General features: G+C 38.7%; 1 long non-coding RNA gene across 1 annotated transcript; it reads right to left on the reverse strand.

Annotated features, from left to right (window-relative positions):
* Positions 1 to 9,453: 9,453 nt before the first annotated feature.
* Positions 9,454 to 22,318, reverse strand: LOC26514930. Its single transcript, XR_004311351.2, has 4 exons — positions 22,260 to 22,318; positions 21,277 to 21,528; positions 19,427 to 19,549; positions 9,454 to 9,642 (listed from the first exon to the last, which is right to left on the reverse strand). It is a non-coding gene; the product is annotated as an uncharacterized LOC26514930 (long non-coding RNA).
* Positions 22,319 to 25,150: the final 2,832 nt, after the last annotated feature.

The following is a 25,150-nucleotide window of genomic DNA, read 5'->3' on the forward strand; positions in this document are numbered from 1 at the left end:
ACTCCAAAAACAAAAGGTACTACAAGAGGATCAACTACGGAACCTACCCCAAGACAGTTTACTATAGAGCTGGACGACGAAACACCTGTTCAACGGCCGGCAGAATGTTAGGTCATGAGCATTTATTATAATAATTAAGTCACAAAAACACAATACATATTAAAGAAAATATTAGATCATAGCCTACATAAAGAACGATGACTTAAAGAACCAACCACTATAACAGCAACAAACTGAAACGGCTGCAAGACCTGCTGATCACTCATTTCTTTCTCCCCGTCCAATTTCTTTGTCCACGTCTCCAACAAACGAGAAAAAAAGGATTATCTACCTTTTGCTTAACATAATAATTACAGATTATCAAACATCTTTAAAAAAAGATTTTTCTAGAAGTTCTTCCAGAGAAACACCTCAAAATCCAACAAACTGAGTTTGCATAAAAGAAGTGAATGGTTTACAGTGTCAATTGCTTTACTGAAGTCAGTGTAAATGATTTCTGTTTATAAGCCATTCCGCACAATATCCGTGACAAAAGATGTTAGCGGTTAACTTTCCAACGTAAGCAGAAGAGGAAAAAATACATGCTTGCACTTCGTGAAGTTATAAACAAAGTCATCACACTTAAAAGTTTTTTGTTTCTTCGCTCGCAACAAATCTATCTAATGCTGCTCTTTCACATCACGAGAGAATTCATCCTTAGATGTACCGCTATCTGCCAAGGTGTACATGCGCATGGCGATCGGGAATTCGTCCAAGACATGGCAAGACATGGACGCTCCAGGAAAACATCGTATTCATCGGTTCATCAACTAGGAACTTATCCTTCCTACCCGCTGTTTTTGTCCGATTCGAATATATTAAAGGCAATGCAGGATCCTGATTTTGATTATGTTAAGATTAAAAGTATATCTCCATATAGGAGCTGATGCTTTTATCTCTCAAACTTCGAATTAGTCTAGTTGAACCTTTCGTGAAAGCTGAAGTATTCTCCTTATATTCTTTCCAAAACCGAATTTGCCAAAAACCACAAATCACGACTTCTGTGGCAAATCGCAGGTGGCCCTGCCAGCATTAACTTTGGCCAGTTGTCAGGGCCACCATGTCACCAAGCACGCCCCATGAGAAGAGAGCTGTGAAAAATGAGAAGGTAGCTGTGACAAGCTAATGCAATGCATGAGTCACAAATAAAAGTCTCATCAATAAGCAAGCAAAAAGCAAAGAGCAATCCAAAAACTGTATCTAAAAGGTTAAATGAAATAACATGAAATTGTTTTCCATTGTTTCAAGGCTGACCACAAATCAGAGGAATGTAAAGGAAGAAATTGTTTCAGGTGCAGCTGGAATCCACAAACAAAACAAGAATAACAACCTTTATTCAACAGCAAAGGTAGCGGTTGTGGCATATCAGTTAAATTTCAAGCTCTGCTGGGCTCAGGATCATAAATTATTTTGATCACGGAACGATTAGCATCGATGTCGTCACTAATACGTCACGATACGAAGCTTCAGATCTAAGGCATTGGCGAACAAGTAAGGATGAGCAATGCAAGCGTAACGGTGCTTGCTAGGTCTCTTCATGCGGATTTCACCCAGCGCATAGAAGCCTTTCCCACATTATAGCTGACCAACCAGCTCAACTACTTACTCATTGTAAGTTGCAAATAACCAATGAGAGTCCATTAGCAAATCTCCAAATTGAGAAGCCTGGAAGGATAGATCTACTAATCGGCATGAAGCACTACGAATCAAATTCAAAATTCAATCAGGAATATTATGTGGAGTCGGTGTCGGGGAAGAAGCTGACGCATCAATTGGAAGGTTTTGGTAGCTGGACAATTTGGACAACCAAAAGAAACATCGATCTCCGTTAGAGGTATATTGAGAGGAACACTTCGTCGAAAATCAGAAAAGAGCAGAAGATGGGTTCTTAGGACTAAAGCGACGATTAACCGGTGGTGTTCGGAAAGGGTATTCTGACTTCATGAATGAATATAAAGCCTTGGGAAATGCATTTTGTTCCAACAACACATGAAACCGATGCATCATGTAAAAATCAATCATTGAACGACATGGAAAGACTTAAGCAATTACAGACACCACCGTCAGAGCGAGCTATTGTCCACACTACTAACATATGTATTCACGAAGGACATAGAAAAGATGTACGGACATATATGGGTCAATCCAGATAATCAATTCCATCAACTTATAGTTTGAAGAAACGATCCCTCTGAGGATCTCAAGTATTATCGACTTAAAACCGTCACGAGTGGAACCAAAACAGCCCCATTTATGGAAACAAAATTCGTTAATCATCTATTAATCCGACCATAGGACAACTTCTTGTTAGGGTCTGCGACGTTGTTAGGGTCTGCGAAAAAGACTTCTACGTAGGCGATTGCTTGACGGGTGTTGACTCAGTGGCAGAAGCAGTTCCAATTCAAAGTCAACTGAACAAAATATTACTACCACGGTTTCAAATTACGACAATGGTACTCAAATAATGATGAATTACTGGGTGAAACCTTGAACCAATACAGTGTCAAACCCCTCGGCCTTATATAGATGCTCCAGCAGCGAATCGAGTTTAACGTGGAGTGCAAACAGCTCAAACGTTACAAAACAGAGGACAAAACGAGTTCCCTTGTATGGCCCCCTAGGGGGACTAGAACATTCTAACCAGTCCTATGATGCAAAAAATCTAGTTTTGCTCTTCTACAATGACACAATTGTAAAAATTATCCTTAGATAACTACATGAGACCAACATGCATTGCTGTACCCAAGCCTTGCGTGCCATTGCTTGTCAACAATATTTGATCAGCAATTACAAATCAATGGGAAAAAGAGTCAAGTCCAAATTAACTGTTCATATTATGGGAAATCTACCAGCGGTAAGAGGCTTGCAGGTTCTTTAACTCTGGAGTAGATTACTGCGGTTCCATATATAGATTCAAGGTAAACAACCTGACAAAGGTTAAAAACAATCCTCGATTCACACCCTGTTACTCCCATGTCATCAGATCCCAGACTATGTTCGGGTAGTGGATATCAAAACGACATCTGGAGTATTCAAGGGACCAGTGATTTGACGTGGAACTCGCTTTCCAGAAGAGATCAACAACAAGCGCCCATTGGACTACACACTCAGTCCGAACAATCTGATGAGCTTCCTGTGAAATGCAAAAAGGGAAGTCTCTCATCAATACCTGTAATTCTAGCACTATTGTTGCTATTTCCAATAGCAACGCTATTTGAAATTAATTGGCAAAGTTATTTAAAGTGACGGAGTTCAGTGACAAGCCAGGAAAATGCCGCGAATGTCTGGAAACAACAATGGTAATTTCAGAATGGACTATGATTGAATATTACGACTTGGATCTATACTGGAATGTTATCATACATAAGTCCCAGAAATTGACAAACGTAGCAGCATGCAGCTCCATTCTGGACCATTTTAAGCATCTGCATTCAGAGGTGGAAGCTAATGCATCACTATCGTCAACGTATATCACCTTTTAACATTGATGGAACCATAGCTACTTCATTCAAAAACTGTCACGAAGGTTAAAGGTAACGAGAACTTGTTCCTACAACTGCTTCAGAATCAAACATCCATTGTTAACTCCACCATCAATTTGGTGCGAAAAGGAAAATATTGTATGTGCAAGAAAGTACAACTGAAACGCACAGAATTATTGAATTATTTGATGTCTTCAGCATCGTGCCCATTCCAATATGGTACTGTATGGTATTGTACAATCTTAAGACAACGATTGGAACAGATTGGAGTTTTATCAACTGCCTAAAGGTCTCCCACCCATTCAACTAGTATGGACGACACGGATTCAGAGGTTCTACAACGTCGGATAGCCGATGTAAAAGAAAAAAAATTCACCGCACCAACTGGACCACCAGACAACCATGTCAAACACAGCATTGGCAATTTCAGTCACCATACTAGTACTGATGAGAATCCTCATCTTGCGTTGCAAACGGTCTATTTTGACTCCAAAAACAAAAGGTACTACAAGAGGATCAACTACGGAACCTACCCCAAGACAGTTTACTATAGAGCTGGACGACGAAACACCTGTTCAACGGCCGGCAGAATGTTAGGTCATGAGCATTTATTATAATAATTAAGTCACAAAAACACAATACATATTAAAGAAAATATTAGATCATAGCCTACATAAAGAACGATGACTTAAAGAACCAACCACTATAACAGCAACAAACTGAAACGGCTGCAAGACCTGCTGATCACTCATTTCTTTCTCCCCGTCCAATTTCTTTGTCCACGTCTCCAACAAACGAGAAAAAAAGGATTATCTACCTTTTGCTTAACATAATAATTACAGATTATCAAACATCTTTAAAAAAAGATTTTTCTAGAAGTTCTTCCAGAGAAACACCTCAAAATCCAACAAACTGAGTTTGCATAAAAGAAGTGAATGGTTAACAGTGTCAATTGCTTTACTGAAGTCAGTGTAAATGATTTCTGTTTATAAGCCATTCCGCACAATATCCGTGACAAAAGATGTTAGCGGTTAACTTTCCAACGTAAGCAGAAGAGGAAAAAATAAATGCTTGCACTTCGTGAAGTTATAAACAAAGTCATCCTCGCAGAGGTGGATCACACTTAAAAGTTTTTTGTTTCTTCGCTCGCAACAAATCTATCTAATGCTGCTCTTTCACATCACGAGAGAATTCATCCTTAGATGTACCGCTATTTGCCAAGACATGGCAAGACATGGACGCTCCAGGAAAACATCGTATTCATCGGTTCATCAACTAGGAACTTATCCTTCCTACCCGCTGTTTTTTGTCCGATTCGAATATATTAAAGGCAATGCAGGATCCTGATTTTGATTATGTTAGGATTAAAAGTATATCTCCATATAGGAGCTGATGCTTTTATCTCTCAAACTTCGAATTAGTCTAGTTGAACCTTTCGTGAAAGCTGAAGTATTCTCCTTATATTCTTTCCAAAACCGAATTTGCCAAAAACCACATATAACGACTTCTGTGGCAAATCGCAGGTGGCCCTGCCAGCATTAACTTTGGCCAGAGGATCGCATTATGTAGCGCCCCTGTTATCGCCTTTCGTGGCAGTACCATTTCAGTCCACTTCGAGAATCGGTCGATCATTACCAGTAATATTGTGTTTCTCTATTTTTATCTCGGCATTGGACCTACGAAATCTGCACTTATTGTCGCCCAACATTTTCCCCGCGGCTTGCATTTGGTTTGGTTTGTATGTCGTTCTGCATCCCTGGCCAGAAGTATCTTTACTGTTACCTAAACAACCCTTTTTGTCCAATTACCGTAGCCGATTTTGTAGTCGTACTTTCCTGGATACATGCCGATCGGCTCGTTATTCGATTGCCCAGGTACAGCAGCTCCTCTCTGAAGAAATGACACTTGTCCGCATTTATCCCCAGGTTTGCTGCCTTCAGCCTCCTAAATACCTTCTTTAAGTTCTCCATGCGCTACTCTCGTGACGTCTGATCGCAATGATGTCATCTTGTTACGAAAAGGCGTATGACGAATGGCCTGGTCCTTGGGCCTATAACCTGGTCCAATGCCCTCTGGAACGTTGCCGTGGCTGAGTGCCGGACGACATCAGCTTCCACTGGTACAGTGTGAGATTTAATCTCAACCTCTCCACACGACAAGACAGGTGGCAGATACGGGTGACGTGCCACGGGCCCTATAAAAGGAGGACCACTCAAGAGACCCGATAAGATTCTTTTTAAGAAGCAGGTTAAGTCCGAAGAATTTACTGGAGCTGGAAGTGTTAATCTGACGGACCGACTTTGGAAAGTAGGCCCGGAGAATGATGATCCTGGCGACCAATCCGGAACGCCGACTGGTCAGCGACGGGAGAGCAAGCGTCGACGGCGGAGCCGAGCCGGAGCCGCCAACGAAAATTCCGGTTGAGGAGCATTGGACGTCATGATTATTAATTAATTGTAAATCCATAATTGAATCCTTTATATTGTAATTAGTCAAAGCCTTGGTTACCATCTATCTGTCAAGCTATTTGTATTATTTATGGGCCGGGCAATCATGTCGAATCAATAAATTTGGTGGAATATTCCCACAAACTCTGTGAGCTAGCCGCGACATTTGTTGCAAGAAGTCAACTATTACTGTTCGTTACAACGGGCCTTTTTTATACCCTTGCAGAGGGTAGTATAATTTTGGTCAAATGTGTGCAACGCAGTGAAGGAGACATCTCCGACCCTATAAAGTATATATATTCTTGATCAGGATCACCTCCTGAGTCGATATAAGCATGTCCGTCTGTCCGTTTGTCCGTCGGTCCGTCTGTCCGTCTGTCTGTCGGTTTCTACGCAAACTAGTCTCTCAGTTTTAGAGCTATCGAGTTGAAACTTTGCACACATCCTTATTTTCCTTGCAGGTAGTACATAAGTCGGAATGGCCGGGATCGGTCGACTATATCCTATAGCTGCCATATAACTGATTGATCGGAAATGCCATAACTTCGTTGTTTTTTTAAGATAGAGGGTTGGGACTTTCCACACATGTTATATTTGACAAACATATCTTATGTACAAAATTTCATAAGGATCGGCCGACTATATCCTATAGCTGTCATACAACGATCGGAATTGGCATAACTTTGGTGTTTTTTAAGTTAGAAAGATTGGACTTGGTACAGATTCTATTTTGGACAAAATAATCTGATTTGCCAAATTTCATAAGGATCGGCCGACTATATACGATCTTCTATATATCTAATAATATAATATGCGTGGCGCCACCTAGCGGACTGCGACTGAACTGCAAGGGTATATCGGCTCCGCCCGAAGTTAGCTTTCCTTTCTTGTTTCATACTATGAAACTTTCCTTTCTTGTTTTCAGCTTCTCTCCTCTAATGGGATCTTCCAACATCCATCCTTTAGGTCGACGCTGCTAAAAAATGGTGCCTTCCTGAGCTACTCCAAAATGAAGTTTATTCGTAGCATTGTGTACGTATCCTTTATCAATTTTCCTGTCTGAAGCCATAACCTTCCTCTATTGGCACGTCTTCTTTTTCAGCATAACAATGCGTGAGTTGTTCGCGCTACTTGACGGTTCAATGCACCCTTTTTCTAACAGCTCTTCCACTTTCGCGATTATCCCGCCATGTATTTTTTCGTTTTTGGGATAACAACTCTGTTTTATCAGGATCTGCGGACGCCTCTAACTCCCCCGAATCATCCCCTTATGACGCTGTTTTCCCAATCTTCCGAGGCTACTGTTACTGATATTCACAGCCTATCCTCCAAGCCACCACCCAATTTTTCTCTCCTTGGTACTGTCATTTGGTAGCTGGCATGTTACTGTTGTGCCAAATTTTACTAGAAAATCCCATCCCAGCACCAAACTATCTCCCATGTCTGGCGTCAACAGCAAGTTCAGACTCTTCTCCTTATCCCCGAAACTTACGCTTGACGGCAGTAACGCTCGTGTTTCCGTATGGCTCCCATTGGCCAACTTCACCAGCCTTCATCTCGCTATGCGTTCCGCGGTGATTTCTGGGCTAACGCCTAATTCTTCTGAGATAAAGCTTATATCTATCATGGCCCTACTTCTGTTCCTCTGACCTCAGCGACTGTCCTTCTCGTTACAGCTCTCTTATTAGTTTTAAGAGGCAGGTCTCTGTGGCTGAGACTGCAGCACGTTTCCCGTACGCTGGCAGTCTTTTGTACTCCTTACTCCCGCAGAACACCGCACATCCTGCAGAACAGCATCCTGGGGCTCCTACACCCACTTTCCCAATGCCTCATGCGCTGGGTTATCAACTGGTCTTTGACTACTATTTAATGTCGACTGCCGAAGCATGCACTGGGTTATCGACTGGTCCTTGCGTAGGACTTGCTATCCACTTGCAGATTCTACAGTTGCTGAGCCATTCGGTACTGTCCCTCGGTCTGCCATTTCGGCATTCATTCTTGTCCTGGGGGGCTCTGTTGCTTCAGTAGGCCCTCGTGCTTGTTTCTGCACGGGTCTCCTTCTGCTTTTGCTCGATGGCTGCACCTGGTGTTGTTACTGTAAGCGCTTGCCATCTACTGATGCTCTGTTTCCGCTCTCGGTTTAGTTCGTTCTTTCGCTATGGCCGGCACCTGATCCGGGCCTATAGACCAATAAGTCTTGTAGCCTGGCAGCCGAAAAAGGCGCGAAGGGCCTTCCTACCTTTCTGGACACACGGATCACACGGATCCTTTCACACTCTCTGATACTTCCGCACTTGACTTGAAGGTTGTCGGACTTTCCAAAGGCAGTCCTTGACCGCAACACTTCCAGCTCTTGAAGAAAATTCTTCCACTTGATTGTCGGACTCAACCAGCTTCCTAATAAGACTCATCCTGGGTCGCTCCAACGGCCCTTCTTGTATAGCGCCTGAAGCGCCCGTTAATCCATCTTGTTTCTGCTCCAGTCGTTAATCCTACCCTCCAGCATCATGCCATAATCCCGTTGTGGGGTTCCCTTTCGTGCCCCTTCCATCCTCCTGGCCACGGACCATTGCTGTTGACATTCGAGGTCAACGATCCCTTCCAGAGATCCCATTTCGCGGCGTCTTCCGCCGAGAAATTAGTAACGAATGTAAGCATAGAAAAATGTAAGCACAGTGCGTTCAAAAAAACATGTCCGCTCGGTTTAGGAAAAAGGAATAATATAATACATATTCTATTTGTGGCAAAATAAGCAGGTCTATATCCTTTAGCTGCCATGTAATTGAACGATCGAAAATTTCACAATTTTTTCCAATTCTCATAAAGATCGGCCCACTTAATCCGATCCGATATATATCTTATAATATAAAGTGCTACTTAACCCAAGAGTTGATCAACTTTAGCTCTGCTCGAAGATAGCTTTCTTTCTTGTTTATCAAATCAATCGGTCGACTTATAAAAATAATACACAATTTTACTTCATTTTTTTTTTCTTTGATCAGTCATTGAGATTTTTTGGCGACTATTTTTTAATCCTGACTAATGACAGCAAAAAATTTTCGCGCATAATATTACCGGGTCTTTTCTCTTTAAGCACCCCTTAAACAAATTCCAGAACAAATATAGGTTCCATAAACTGCAGTTTTCGCGGTACACCTATGAAAAGAAATTGATCAAATTTTACCATTTATTGAATTATGTAGTAAAGTTGCTTTGACCTTCTTCAAGGCTATAGAGAAGACGTAACAAATAAATACAAATATATACTATTATACTTTAGTTACAAAGGTTGGTCGCGACTGCTTCCAGACCCGACAAACTTTATTAACATATTTAATTATATTTTCTCTAAATAAATGTACAGATATATACAATATCCATTTTTTTAACTAATACAGTGATATAGGGTTACAGTGTTCCAATGTATTTCATTAAAAGATGTAAATTTATTTATTTTTTCATTTAGATCTACTAAAATTAAGAAGCGCTTTTCTATGAATATATTCATAAATACATTTAAATATATATTTATAGGATCAACTCCCTTCTAATGTTGGGAAATATCTTGTTTGGCAAAATGCACAAAAATTGTTAGATTTGTTTTTATATTCCAGTAAGGAGTTATTTAAGCCATAAGCATCATTATGAACCTTCATTATTTTTTGCAACGATCCCTAAAAAATAAAAAAGTTAGAAGAAGTTAAAAGAATACATGAAAAACCGAAGGAATTATACCGTTTGTAGAACAAGCCTTATTATCTAATAATATAACCCACAAGATTTTAAGGAATGAATAAACGTTGAAAATAGTTTAAAAGACCAAATAATTACTTAGGTTCAATAAGGGAAGGTTTAGAATTGTTGTTTTTTAGCTTTGCTAAATTTTCTTTTTTTATAGACCATTCATTATCATTATATTTTTTAGGACTTGCATCATATTATATGGCAACTAGGATATAGTCGGCCGATCCTTATAAAACTGTCCAACTTTAGATAAGTAGATGTGATGAGTTTTCTCAAAGTGCAATCAGTAGGCTTATCCTTCTATCGGATTGGTTAAAGTTGGCCTCTTTTTCCGACTTTCTGTTCAGACTTACATACTGCATGCAAAGGTACAAAGGATGTATGTAAGGTTTGAAGTCGAAAGCTTTAAAACTGAGAGACTAGTTCACGTAAACCGACAGACAGACATGCTCATATGGACTCAGGAGGTGATGCTCATCATGAGTATAATGCTTTAAGAAGGAGATGTCTTTATTGCTTCACACTTTTGACAAAAACATAATAATTTTGACATAATACCCTCTTCAGGGGTAGACCAAAGAAGATTAAAACCTTTTGCCCAAAGATGAATCCATTGAAACTCCCAACCCTCTAACATAAAGAACACCTAACTTATGGCATTTCCGATCAATCAGTTATATGGCAGCTATAGGATATAGTAGGCCGATCCCGGCCGTTCCGACTTATATACTACCTGAAGGATGTGTGCAAAGTTTCAACTCGATAGCTCTAAAACTGAAACTAGTTTGCGTAGAAACCGACAGACAGACGGACATGCTCATATCGACTCAGGAGGTGATCCTAATCAAAAATATATATACTTTATAGGGTCGGAGATGTCTCCTTCACTGCGTTGCACACTTTTGACCAAAATCATAATACCCTCTGCAAGGGTATAAAAACTGTAGTCCATCAATCTATTTTGTAACTCTCGGTTTTGTCATATTTTTCGAACCTTGTAAACTGTTTGAAGTAATCGACTGCTATTTGCAAGTCCTGATTAGCTCTATAATAGCTCTAATAATTAGCTCTATCTTTTTCCTGCAGGCAGAAAAAAATGTTGTTATACCCTTGCAGAGGGTATTATAATTTTGGTCAAAAGTGTGCAACGCAGTGAAGGAGACATCTCCGACCCTATAAAGTATATATATTCTTGATCAAGAGTCGATATAAGCATGTCCGTCTGTCCGTCTGTCTGTCTGTCGGTTTCTACGCAAACTAGTCTCTCAGTTTTAGAGCTATCGAGTTGAAACTTTGCACACATCCTTTTTTTTCCTTGCAGGTAGTATATAAGTCGGAACGGCCGGGATCGGTAGACTATATCCTATAGCTGCTATATAACTGATTGATCGGAAATGCCATAACTTTGGTGTTTTTTAAGTTAGAGGGTTGGGACTTTCCACACATGTTATATTTGACCAAAATATCTTATGTACAAAATTTAATAAGGATCGGCCGACTATATCCTCTAGCTGTCATAGAACGATCGGAATTGGCATAACTTTGGTGTTTTTTAAGTTAGAAAGATGGGATTTGGTACATATTCTATTTTGAAAAAAAAAATCTGATTTGTCGAATTTCATAAGTGATATAAGTGATATAACTGATTGATCGGAAATGGTCTAACTTCGTTGTTTTTCAAGTTAGAAGGATGGGAGTTTCAATGGATTCCTCTTTTGGCAAAATAATTCGATATGCCAAATTTCATAAGGATCGGCCAACTATATACAATCCGCTATGTATCTAATAATATAAGATGCGTGGCGCCACCTAGCGGACTGCGACTCAACTGTAAGGGTATATAAACTTCGGCTCCGCCCGAAGTTAGCTTTCCTTTCTTGTTTTTGTATTCAGTTTACCGGGTACTAGGTACATCCCAATATGCTAATCTACCACATTGTGGTTGAAATTCCCACATTGACCTCCCTTTTACAATGTTTATTTGGATTTTTACTGTTAAACATTTTCTTGCCTTGATTTTGATAATTTCTGTATTCAAAGTTATAATTTTTGATTCTCCAATTTTCAAAATTTCTTTAACATTACAGATTTCATTTTGAAGATTAATAAGTAAATCGTCATAATTTTGTTGTACGATTTCTTTATTTTTTCCTCCACATATCTGTGGTCGAAAGCACAAGGGCTTTTTTCGTATCTGCAAAACAAAACATTATTAGCGGCGGTCTGTAAATTTTTGATTGAACTAACCTGGTTTAGTAAGTCGGTATCAATGTGAATTTTTGAAGTTTTCAGAATCAAAGAATCCTTTAATTTAATTGGTCCCAAAATGCCACTTTGCTCAAAGAATGATTTGGCCCCATTAAAGGACAAGCTATTGAATTGGTTGATTTTTTTTTTTACACTAATATCTACGAAGAAGCGTGTCTTGTCTTTATTATTATTGTTATTATCAGTATCACTTTTTCCCGTTGCATTGTGTGTTTTCTCAAGCATAGTTTTGTAATTTAAGTGTGTAATTAAGCCTGTAATTATTATTAAAAGATTCCTGTAGATTTACGTATTTTTATTACATATGAAATATAAAAAGCTCTTGACGAGGTTAAATCACGGTGACTGTTCAAGCTTTGAACACAATTTAAATAGAATTGTAAAGATAGATGTTCAAGTGACCGTTCGCACAAAAATATGTACGTATGTAAAGAAGAAAACAAGCTTAGTTAAATAAACTAGTTTCTGAGACAGTGAGTGGAGCTGTGTTCAAAATCGGCTGGAAAATTGAATCGCAGCGCAAAACCGTAGAGTACAAGGGTGTATTATATTTGTACGAATGTATGTGTGAAAACATAAACTTCATATTATATTCTTGTTCCTCTGATTCCTATACTGGCTTTCTATATTGAACGCGTTGATTACAGAGACTATAGACTATAAAAATGAGCTATCCGATTTGGTACATTGTCTCCTAACATATGGTACCCCCACACATGAAATATGTTTGGGTGAAAAATAGTTTTATTATATATTATTGAAAAAAAATAAAAATCAGTTATGCACAATTTATATGTTTACGCTCATCCGCGAACCAACGAAATTCGAGCCTGAGACAACAATTTAATAAAACAGCATCCTTACACTCTTGGCGGCATCCATCATATATATGCTAAAACCTTCCTCTGGAGGCCATACAAATCTACATGTATAACAGCAGTATACTACCCACTGCGCTTGACAATCCCAAAAAAAAGAAAGTTAAATTCTTCAACTTACTTGGTGACCGTTACTTAGCAGCAGGTGACTACAATAATACAACGAACAAGAAAGGAAAGCTAACTTCGGGCGGAGCCGAAGTTTATATACCCTTGCAGTTGAGTCGCAGTCCGCTAGGTGGCGCCACGCACCTTATATTATTAGATATATAGCGGATCGCATATAGTCGGCCGATCCTTATGAAATTTGGCATATCGAATTATTTTGCCCAAGGAGGAATTCATCAAAACTCCCATCCCTGTAACTTGCAAAACAACGAAGTTATGGCATTTCCGATCAATCAGATATATGGCAGCTATAGGATATAGACGGCCGATCCTTATGAAGTTTGGCAAAGTGTGCAACGCAGTGACGGAGACATCTCCGACCCTATAAAGTATATAAATTTTTGATCAGGATCGCCTCCTGAGTCGATATGAGCATGTCCGTCTGTCTGTTTCTACGCAAACTAGTCTCTCAGTTTAAAAGCTATTGAGTTGAAACTTTGCACACATCCTTCTTTTGTTTGCATGCAGTATGTATATAAGTCGGAACTGCCGGGATCGGTCGACTATATCCTATAGCAGCCATATATCTGATTGATTGGAAATGCCATAACTTAGGTGTTTTTTAAGTTAGAGAGTTGGAACTTTTCACACATGTTATATTTGACCAAAATATCTTATGTACAAAATTTAAGGATCGGCCAACTACATCCTATAGCTGTCATAGAACGATTGAAATTGTGTTTTTTAAGTTAGAAAGATGGGATTTAGTACAGATTCTATTTTGAAAAAAAAAATCTGATTTGTCGAATTTCATAAGGATCGGCCGACTATATCCTATAGCTGCCATATAACTGATTGATCGGAAATGGTATAACTTCGTTGTTTTTCAAGTGAGAAGGATGGGAGTTTCAATGGATTCCTCTTTTGGCAAAATAATTCGATTTGCCAAATTTCATAAGGATCGGCTAACTATATACGATCCGCTATATATCTAATAATATAAGATGCATGGCGCCACCTAGCGGACTGCGACTCAACTGAAAGGGTATATAAACTTCGGCTCCGCCCAAAGTTAGCTTTCCTTTCTTGTTTTTTGTTCATTTTCTTTTTAAGAATATACATTTTTTTTATTACGGCATTTTGATTTCATTTTGCCCGTAGCACTCAAATTTTTTACTTTGCATAACCTTCCTCTTTCCTCTTTTTTCGTCTCTTCTCTAGAACGGTCATTCGAATAGGTCCGTGGTTCCATAATTTCCCTGTTTGGGATTAGGTTTCAAGAAAAGCAATAGAAAAAAGAAAGGGCGGCTATAGTCGAGTTTCTCGACTATTTTATACTTGGTGCTCATACAACCAAATCTTTATACCCTTGCTTGCCCTTAAGTAAAAGTGTGCAACGCAGTGAAGGAGACATCTCCGACCCTATAAAGTATATATATTCTTGATCAGGATCACCTCCTGAGTCGATATGAGCATGTCCGTCTGTCTGTTTCTACACAAACTAGTCTCTCAGTTTTAGAGCTATCGAGTTGAAACTTTGCACACACCCTTCTTTCCTTTGCAGGCAGTATATAAGTCGGAACCGAAGTTAGCTTTCCTTTCTTGTTATTTATATAAAAATTTTATTTTAAGGGGTGAAACAGGGCATGGCAAAATTTTGACACAAAGTTAATTTGCGTGAGTTTCATTGACGTCTATGTGCAAAGGCTAAAAGCTCTATCTCATATAGACTTTGAGATCCGCGCATTTAAAAATACTACACGCGAACATAGAAATCAGAACATATACAGACGGAAATTCCTCTCTTTATCTCAAAGCGGACGGACGTGTTTTTATTGTGCGCAGTGCGTTTTCATAAAATTTGCTTATTAGCTTTCCATAAGCAATCGGTGTTTATTTCTATTCACTTAAAAAAAAATAAAAATAATAAATTGCAATTCATAGATCCGTATCGCTTCGCGTGTGCAGTGATATATTTGGAGGTAAAATAATAATTTTATAAATTTTTCTTCCAAACATAGCCCTGCTCTGCTTCTTCATCTCTTACTGTGTTGTTTCTATTCTATTGCTCCTATTTCTCGCTCAATAGAGATTCTTATCTCTATTTCTTTGCATTTTACTAACTCGCACTAACTGCTCTCTTCAATCTCCCCCTTTCGTGTTCCTGGTACAGTGGTACAAGGTTCATCAATAGTATTAATAAATTAATTATTGAAATTTTAATAATTTTTAATAAATTGATTATTTAAATGTTTAATAATTATGGAATTTAAATTGGTCTGTACATCTTGTAATAAGACTATCTCGACTTCCCAGCCTACCATCCACTGCTGGCTCTGTGAAAACGTTTTACACGCTAAGTGTGCCGGGTTCACGGCCTCACTTTCGGATGCAATCTCACGTAGGTCTGGTCTCCACATTTGCTGTGACGGTAGTCGTGCTATTCAGGACGAAATGAGATCGTTCATGAGGCAGACTAAAAGCGGATTCAAGGAGTTAATTAGTGGTTTTCTTTAAATCAATGACCAACTCTGTGCGCTCGATTCACAGTTTGGTAGTCTTCAACTACTAAACGAGTCTCCAAAGCGTAAGAAATCCTCTTTTAGTGATGTGCTTGTGGCGAATAATCTTCAGCCTGCTCAGCCGACAACTATGCAGCCGCTTATATCTTTGGCCACCCCATGGGCCGGACCTGAGAAAAATTCGGCTTCCGAATATCTCCGGATTAATGAGCAATTGTCCGATATGTCCTCTGTGGCATCGCTTCAAGTGATCCCAGACCCAATAATTCAAACCCCTCTAACAGTTACCAAACAGGGCAACCAACCGCCCGGACCCCCGGTACGTACTGATGCCGCTGTATTAGTTACGGCGGCACCAAAACCCTTGCAGGTGATCCCACCATCGATACATATTTTTGTTTCCCGTCTTGCCCCTGATACTTCTGAGATTGATATCTCGGCTTACATCAAAGCCAAAACAAAAGTCGACATAAAGTTGGTGGACATTACAAAATTTAAATATTCATACACCAGGCACACGTCATCTTTCATAATACGTGTGCCCTTGCAGATGTTTAAGACGATTAGTTCCGCCAGCTTTTGGCCAGAGAATATTTTCGTCCAAGAACATCAGCCAAGTACGGTGAAAAAAAAATGACCAAACCTGTGGGTGTAAAACTCCCACATGTTACGGCCACTGACCAACTTTATCTTCCTCAGTTTTAAAAAACTAATGTTTTGTGTAACACTTACCTATCAGAATACAAGAGGGTTACATAGTAAACTTTCCAAACTGTATTCTGATAGTTCTTTCTTTGCATCTCACATTATTGTATTTACAAAAACTTGGTTAAAGCCGGAGATCATAAGCTCCGAAGTTTTTCCTGGTAGGTACACCATTTTTAGATGTGATAGAACTCTGCGAAGGGGAGGAGGAGTGTTAATCTCTGTAGACTCCAAACTCGCTTCTGAAGAGGTAAAGAGTTTGGTGACATTGAATTTCTGTGCCGCCCACATACTGGCAACATTTTCCCGCTATTCGTTTGGTTTTTGATCGTCTTTCTTATGGTGACCATCTGATAGCTCTGGGTAACTTTACTATCCCAGAACTAATGTGTTCAAATGTTGAAAATTCACCGTCTTTACAGCTTAACTCCCATCACGACTTCCCTGTGGGCATGTTCGACATGTCACTCGGGCAAATTAACCACGTTAGAAATTCTTTAGGTAGGCTGTTGGACTTATGTTTCGTTTCTGATCCTGATGGAATTACTCATTCCAGAACTTTGCCCCTTTTTGACCCTGAGGATCCATATCATCCCACTCTTGAACTTTCAATTGAAAACATCTCCTTAGTTGACATTAAGTCTTCACTTAAATCTCATAAAGTTTGTTTCTTTCGTAAGGCTGACTTTATAAAATTAAATAAGTTAATTTCGGAATTTGATTGGTCTGATCTAAACTTAGCATATAATAATATATAAACTTAGCATTACAAAAATTTTATTTCACTTTAAACTCATTTTTTGACGCTTGTGTGCCTTGGAAATATCCGTCCGCTTCAACGAATCCGCCTTGGTATACAAGGCATCTTATCAACTTAAAGAATAGTATGAGTGGACTTTTAAATAAACATAGATTATCTGGCTGTACGGTTAGTTATTCAAGATACTTGGTAGCTCGGTCTAATTTCACCGTGCACCGTGCAACATTCTGCGTTTGTTATAGGAGTTATATTCGCCGCTGCAGGATTCAGTTTAATCAGGATCCGAAGCAGTTTTATAAATTTGTATCTTTTCCCCCACTGCTTACGTTTGAGAATTCTTATGCGAACACTGATCAGGCAATGGCCGATCTCTTTGCACAGTTTTTTCAAACTACGTATTCACCTAGTAGGAGCTCAGCTCAGCCTTACACTTATAATATCCAATTAGCCAATCTAATATTTCGCCCATCTTTCGATCAAAGTGGTGTGTTATCGGATCTTCTTAAGGTTAAGCCCGTGTATTCGTCAGGCCCTGATTGAGTACCAGGCTGTGTTCTGAAGAACTGCGCCGAGGGTCTGTGCAAACCGCTCGTTTAACTCTTTAATCTATCGCTGGAAACTTCGATCTTTCCCCTTATGTGAAAGGAATCCTTCATTATTCCGCTGCATAAAAAAGGGAAAAAATCCGACACTGCAAATTATAGAGGCATCTCTAAATTGTCAGCAATTCCAAAGCTTTTTGAAAAACTTATCACTCCACATTTGCAACACAGTTCAATAATAACTCCGTGCCAGCATGGCTTCATGAAGCGGCTACCAACTTATTGGAGCTAACATCTTTTACCACGGATGGCTTCCGGAATGGCTTACAAACAGACGTCATTTACACTGACTTCAGTAAAGCATTTGACTCTGTTAACCATTCGCTTCTTATAAGTAAACTCAGTCTTTTGGGATTCCCAACTGATCTTCATATCTGGATTTCGAGCTACTTATCTGGGAGAACCCAACGTGTTTTCTTTAAAGATGTTATCTCGCGTTTAGTCCGCGCCACATCTGGGGTGCCCCAAGGAAGCCACTGTTTATTAACGACTTGCCCCTTGCCTTAACTAATTCACGCTGATGAAGTGCCTTCAGTTCAGCTATGCCTTCAGTATAAATTCACTAGCGCCCAGTCTAGACTTCAATCCGATTTGGATAAACTTCAAAATTGATGTTTAACAAATAACCTAAAGCTTAATGGATCGAAATGTAAACTCATGTCTTTTTACCGATCTAGTCCTCACCAGGCTATGTACTTTCTCTATGGGAACGCCTTAGAACGATTAACTCAGGGTAACGATCTAGGTGTACTATTAGATTTGAAACTTAAATTTACCGACCATATATCTACCATGCTCAATAAAGCTATGGGTGTGCTTGTTTTTATTAAAAGATGTTCAAAAGAATTTAATGACCCGTACATAACTAAAACGTTATATACATCACTGGTCCGTCCGATTCATGAGTATGGATCGTGTGTCTGGAGTCCTCAATATGCAGAACACCAAGATCACATTGAATCTGTACAAAAAAACTTCCTTACTTTTGCTCTTAGGGGACTTAATTGGGATGCAAATCTTTACCTCCCCTCTTATCGTAGTAGACTTTAACTAATCAACTTACCATCATTAACAAACCGTAGAACGATGCTGGGTGTCATGTTTTTATATAATCTTATTTATGGAAATATAGACAGCCAGCATTTACTAACACGCTTAAATTTTAACATTCCTAGTAGAAGGACCAGAAACTAGAAAATTTCGTCCTCTTCTCCTCAGCCATTGTAGTTCGACATATGCCCAACACGATCCGTTCAGGGTATTATGTTCGGACTACAATGGTCTCTACCACATCTTGTCACTTTGCTCTACTAACAATCTTAAATCGCTTATATCAACCGCCTTATCTGTGCAACACTCTTCCTCGTGATATGTTTCTCCTACTTTTCGCTTAACTATCTCGGATCTATTCCCGCAATTCGAGCCGTACGTCACGCGGCAGCGTCCCTCTGTCGGTTGGACGGGAGATGGGCTGTACGTATGCAGTGGGAACCGCGCGAAATGCTGACGACAAAATTATCGATATTTATAGATATAGATCAAACAGATATTTGAAAAACCTTTTGAACGAAGCAAAACACGTTTTTATTAAACGTTATTTTTTAATTTTTAAACGTAAAATTAAGGTGTCTTAAAAAATTGTAGAACAAAAGTTGCAACCCCAATTTTGTGAATAAAAATTTATTTACGCTATTTCCCAAACCAAACGACTTTTGGAAAATGTTTGGATAAAAATTATCTAATTAAAACACTACCTTTCGATTGGTGTATAATTCGTTCAGACAGGACGCATACATAATATTTTAAATTCTTCAGCTATATATGTACATATCGTATAAAAAACCTCTTAAGGTAAAATACCGTTGACGAACCTGCATGCGAAACCCAAACTATATGATATCGATTTTGGTGACGAAAATATGCTATATATTGCACTTCTCAGTTTGTCCCTCTGTTTGTCTGGTTATCTGTTTGAACTATTTTTTTTGGGAATCCTGAAAAAAATGGGAGATGTTTGTTACTAAAATATGAGCAACTTTTGTTCTACAACTTTTTGAAATACCTTAAATTTACGTTAAAAAATTAAAAAACTTTGGTAATTAAAAAATGTACACCGTTGAAAAGGTTTTTAAAATATCTATTTCACTTTCTTTAAGAGTAAACGACTTAATAGTAGACAACAAAAAATGGACTGAAAATTCAATTTTTAAAAATTGGTTCATTTGATTTTATTTATATTGCACGTGGAGATAGCCCTTGAGATGGCGCAACTTTTGATATATCGCTTATATCTGGCAAAATTCGTTAAGTCAAGATATAGTCCTATAAGTGGAGCTACCAATTTTGTGCAGCCACCTGTGAAGCTTGATTTTACGTACCCTTATGGAATGTACATACAATCATGGATATGTATATATGTATACATATGGGGAATATATACATAATATATTTTATGGGGAATTTCTTTTTTGAGCTTGTTCATGTGTGTGTGCAATAAACTTGAAAAATTGAGTAAAATTCATAAAAATCAATAATTTTTTTCAACTTTTACTTTATTTTAATACATAAAATGGAAAGTTTTTAAAATTTTCATTTTATTGGAGTTAACGTTTTTTTTTCGTCTGATTGAATTATCCTAATGCTTTTGAATACGAGTCGATTGGTGACTGAACTATCCCGATCACACATTCTGGTCAACAACATTCTGGTCAAATATTTTATCTGGGGACTAAAATGAATCCACCAGCCCCAATTTAGTGATTAAAAATTTTTTTTTACTTTCACCCTTATTTCTCCCAAACCAAACAACTTTTGGAAAATTTTTGCACAAAAATTATCTAATTAAAAAAATACCTTTCGATTGGTATATAACTCATTCTGATCGAGTGCCTACAGAAAATTTGTTATTCTTCGGCAATATATAGTCTCCTCGCGCATACTAAAATGGGAATAAAATGTATTCACCAGCCCCAATTTAGTGATTAAAAATTTTTTTTACTTTCACCCTTATTTCTCCCAAACCAAATAACTTGGAAAATTTTTGTACAAAAATTATCTATTTAAAAAAATACCTTTCGATTGGTATATAACTCATTCAGATCGAATGTCTACAGAAAATTTGTTATTCTTCGGCAATTTATAGTCTCCTCGCGCATACCAAGGAATGCGGTCGTCACCTCGTGGGCTGCCGTCCACAGTGAAATCGCGCACGCTAATGTACGTTCGTCACTTCGTTAACTGCCACCCACAGTGATATTTGGGCCATGAATTAGCTCCGATTTCATATTTTGGGCGGCTTCATATTTCTTTTTGAAAGCCGATTCAGCCTGTCATTTCGGTGATTCATGAGTACAGTAATTTTTATGCCCGGCCTCTGCTCGCTTACCTACAGGGTAAACTCGTGTGCTAATGGAAGTAGTTTGATTCGTTCCCAAATGCACGTCGTACATGTCACCACTGGTATATATGTACATACATACGTACATATGTATTTATGTACATATATGTATACATATGTCTCATATTGTATCTGTATAAACGATTTTACATAAGTTTAAATTGTTGGTATTCTGGCGTCATAGTTTTGCGAAATGACAATAAATAAAGTTTTAATAAATTGCTACACAGCCAGACATGACCAATGTTTCGTTTAAACCTTTTAAGAATATGACTCAATTATATGAATTAAAAAATTTCTCAAATAAAAATATATGATCCGTACCGATCTTAATTTCAGGGAAGTTGAAAATTTATGAAAATATCAATGTATTGATATTACTCCACAAAAAAAATGGTTTTTTCATGGAATATGTTTTTTACTATTTTTCGGAATATCGTTTTTTTTATTATCATACATATATTGATTTGTTGGTCACTCTTGAAATGGACACCCATCTTGAAAGTCGCACAAAGTTAACATCGATAGTTAACATCGATGATTTTAACATCGATGTTTGATACCATCGATACGTCGCTGAAAACATCATACATTTTGGTTAGGTATTTCAAATTTCCATTATTTTGTATATTTGAAGTGAAAAAAAATTGAATAAAAGCAACTTCAGTACATTTTTGTTCACTTATACTAGTCGGCATATATATTTTGACATAGCGATGCTTCATTTTCTTTTTCAATTATTTCTTTATTTAAAGGAAAACAATTAGTGTTTTTTTTTAAAATAAATCAAGATTTTTAGGGTGCTAAAAAATTGTTCATACGTGGTTTTGTGTAATACTCGAACAGTTAAACAATTCCTACTATTTCACTATAAAGGTTCAGAATCACTGTTGCACTCTGTTATATTTAATTGTGAAACAAAGCTATGTCAAAATACTTATGCCACCTATGGAATTTAGTTTATTTTAGTTTAAATTTAAAAAAAAATACAAAATATATTTATAAAAAACTTAAAATTGTTATTTTGGTAGTAATACATTACTAATATGTATCTATAAAAAATTAAATCACTAATTGTTTTCCTTTAAATAAAGAAATAATTGAAAAAGAAAATGAAGCATCGCTATGTCAAAATATATATGCCGACTAGTGTATACTTCAAATAATATTGCTGTTGATTAGCCACTGACTTTTAGAAAAAGAATATAATATTAACTTTTTTCTTATTATTTTGTAAAATTTATAGTTAAGAATATTATGAGAAATAGATTTAATTACAAACAAATTTAAATTTTACAAAGGCATACCCTTCAAGACTCGATCGGATCCATTGTTTGTGGTGAATTTTGTTGCTCAAAATATTGTCGCAACACAATCGATTGGTTTTTAGCAGGGACCGTAATCAATATGATTTTTATTTTAAAAATCACAGTGAAGAAATAATAATTATTTTCTGAGCGAAAAAATAAAAATAAAAAAAAAAACATCATTATCATTATTCTCTAAGCAAAAAAAAAAAAAATCATTATTCTGTGAGCGAAAAAATAAAAATAAAAAAAAATCATTATTTGTGTAAAAATAAAAAATATTCATTATTCGTGATTTTTATTTTTTCGCTCGAAAATATCACTCACTTTATGATTGCGGGATAGGTATTGAATTTTTTAGGACACATGTATATACATAGTTATATATCCATAGACCAGGTAAGTACACTATGATTTTTCCGCAATCACTCCTCCTCCACTCAAAAATTAGAAAAAAATAGAAAATAAGCAATCCTTTTAAGTATATTTTCAATATTAAAAAGAATTTGTCGACAGGCAATATACAAACAACAATCCGCCGGAAACGAAACATAAAGACGTGTATGACACGGAAGTGGATGCGATGACCAACGTAGAGCGAGCACACAAAAAAGTTAAGATTTCGGTGCCGATGGGACAAGCCAAGTCAAAAATGCCTTCATTGATTTTGTCACATAGGACAAACTGCCACTAGCAGTTCTCGATGCGAAAGGATTCAAAACAGTGACTACATTAATCTTTCAGATATTTCAATTTTTCAGTGGTTTAGATATTTCAGGTGTATCATCAAGTAACATAATGGTGTTTGTTGAAGAAAAATTCTGCTCCGTGAAAGCTAATATGTATATGAGGGCTTATCTAAAAAACATAATTTTTTCATAGGCTTTTACTAATTCAAATTCACGAATAGTAATTTCGATAACGACTCGCTTGTATTGCACCTTTGGGCAGTCAAAAACACCTTTAATGATGAAATTTTAATGTGTTTTTTTTTTTTTAATGTGTTGGAGATGCTCATCATCTTCGGCTTCGTCTTCAGAAACAACCTCAATATGCAAGTTAACTGAAGTTAACCCCGCAACGGCAATGTCCGATTACTTAAGAACTCGCTCTGGCCAAATTGCTGACACAGCGTCTGGCCGGATGCCCATACATAGCCGGCGAACACTGCATATTTGCGTAGCCGCTGTGAAATATATTTTGTTAGCTTTAAGTTTCAGTTTATATCTGAGCTTCATCCAGTAGCTCAGAGCAGTAGCAACGGAGTTAGTAACTCCCACCATAACTTCCTGCCAGAAGGAAGAACCTCCTAGGCAACCGCCAGGGACAAAATTCACCTCCCGCATCTGAAGACATCGTCATCAGCGAGAGACAAACAACTGCTACTACAAATTAACTTAATTAGCTGGCGCACAACGTAAAAGTTGCACTTTCACCCATAAAGCTAACTTCGGGCGGAGCCTATTTCCGATCGTTTAGATATATGGCGTCTATAGGATATATTGCCCAAAATGGAATCCACAGAAAGTCCTATCATTCTAGCTTAAAAGACACCAAAGCTGACCCGGCAGACTTCGTACTGCCAGCTGTTGTTTTTTTTGTTGCGTTCAGAAACTTCTTTTGTGAAAAATTTAAAATGTTTCAAACTTAAAAAAATTATCTGATACAGTGTGAGGAGATTAGATTTCCCACACGCCAAGACAGGTGGCAAGAAGGGCAGCAGAGGGGGGGGGGGGACAAGCCAGTCAGCACGGCAGCGTCGGATGGGCCAGCGCTGCTGTGTTTAGAAAAACGGAAAGGGAGAAATGCGTCGAGCACAGACGGCATGCGGGGGCAAGAGGAACTCGCACGGCGTCGCGCACGAAAGAAGGGCAAGTAAGGGCAAGTGGGCAAGTAAAGAAAGCCCGCCGATAGAAATACTGCGGGAATTGGAGACGGAGAAAGTAAATGAGCGGAGGATTAACGGCAGGAAGTAGATTTGCAAGGATTAACGGGCGCCTCTGGCACTATATAAGGAGGGCCCCTGGAGCAAATCGAGACCGAGTCTTCTAGGGAAGCTGGAAGAGTTGAGTGAAAAACCCCCCGTGGGTAAGTCTGACATTCAAGTAGGAAAGTTTCCTTGGAGGAATTAGGAGTACAGGCTGAAGGACCCCCCGTGGGTAAGTCCGACAGTCTTAAGTGCGGGCTTTAAAGCAAGTGAGCAAGGATCTTCGATCAATAGCTTAAGGACCCCCTGTGGGTAAGTCCGGCGGCGGTACGCGAGTCAAGCAAGGAGCAAGGGGAAAGGATCAAGGATCCGCGGCAAAACTGAGGCCCAAGGGTAAACGAGTCGGGTGGAGTTATTCCCGGAAACAACAGGTGTAGTAGCGGCAACGACGGATCAGCCTGGCGTACGCCTTGCCTGCTCCTATCAGTTCGAACAAGGTGTGATCCTGTAACGCGAGGGATAGCCAGCTCGGGAACTCAAGCCCACAAGTAAAACCACGCAGGGACTCCCCGGGAAAGTCAGTAGAATCCTGATCCAGGCGCTGCAGCGTATGCACAGCGTATCACCTGGAGTCAAAGGAGACGTGACGCCCAAACCTCTGGCTTACCATAAATCCTGCGGGGCGTAGGCACGCAGGTGTTTGGAGGCGAGTGGCGAACGCGACCGGGGGCGTGTCCTGTGCGGTAGGTAGGCCCTTCGTGCCCTGATCCGGCCGCAAAGCTGCGAGGAGCATATCCTGCCCGGCGTATGCCTGGGAGGTGAGCCACTCGGCCTGTTATCACAGATTAGGTTCCGGTCACGGCGAAAGGGCAATCCCAGCGAGCCAAAGATTCCGAAGGTCCAAGGCACCCATAAAGGAGGAGCAGCAACAGCAGAGGCGATGACGAGGGAGCGACGGCGACGA

The sequence above is a fragment of the Drosophila ananassae genome (genome assembly GCF_017639315.1).
Source record: "Drosophila ananassae strain 14024-0371.13 chromosome 4 unlocalized genomic scaffold, ASM1763931v2 tig00000054, whole genome shotgun sequence".
NCBI classification, from domain to species: Eukaryota; Metazoa; Arthropoda; class Insecta; order Diptera; family Drosophilidae; genus Drosophila; species Drosophila ananassae.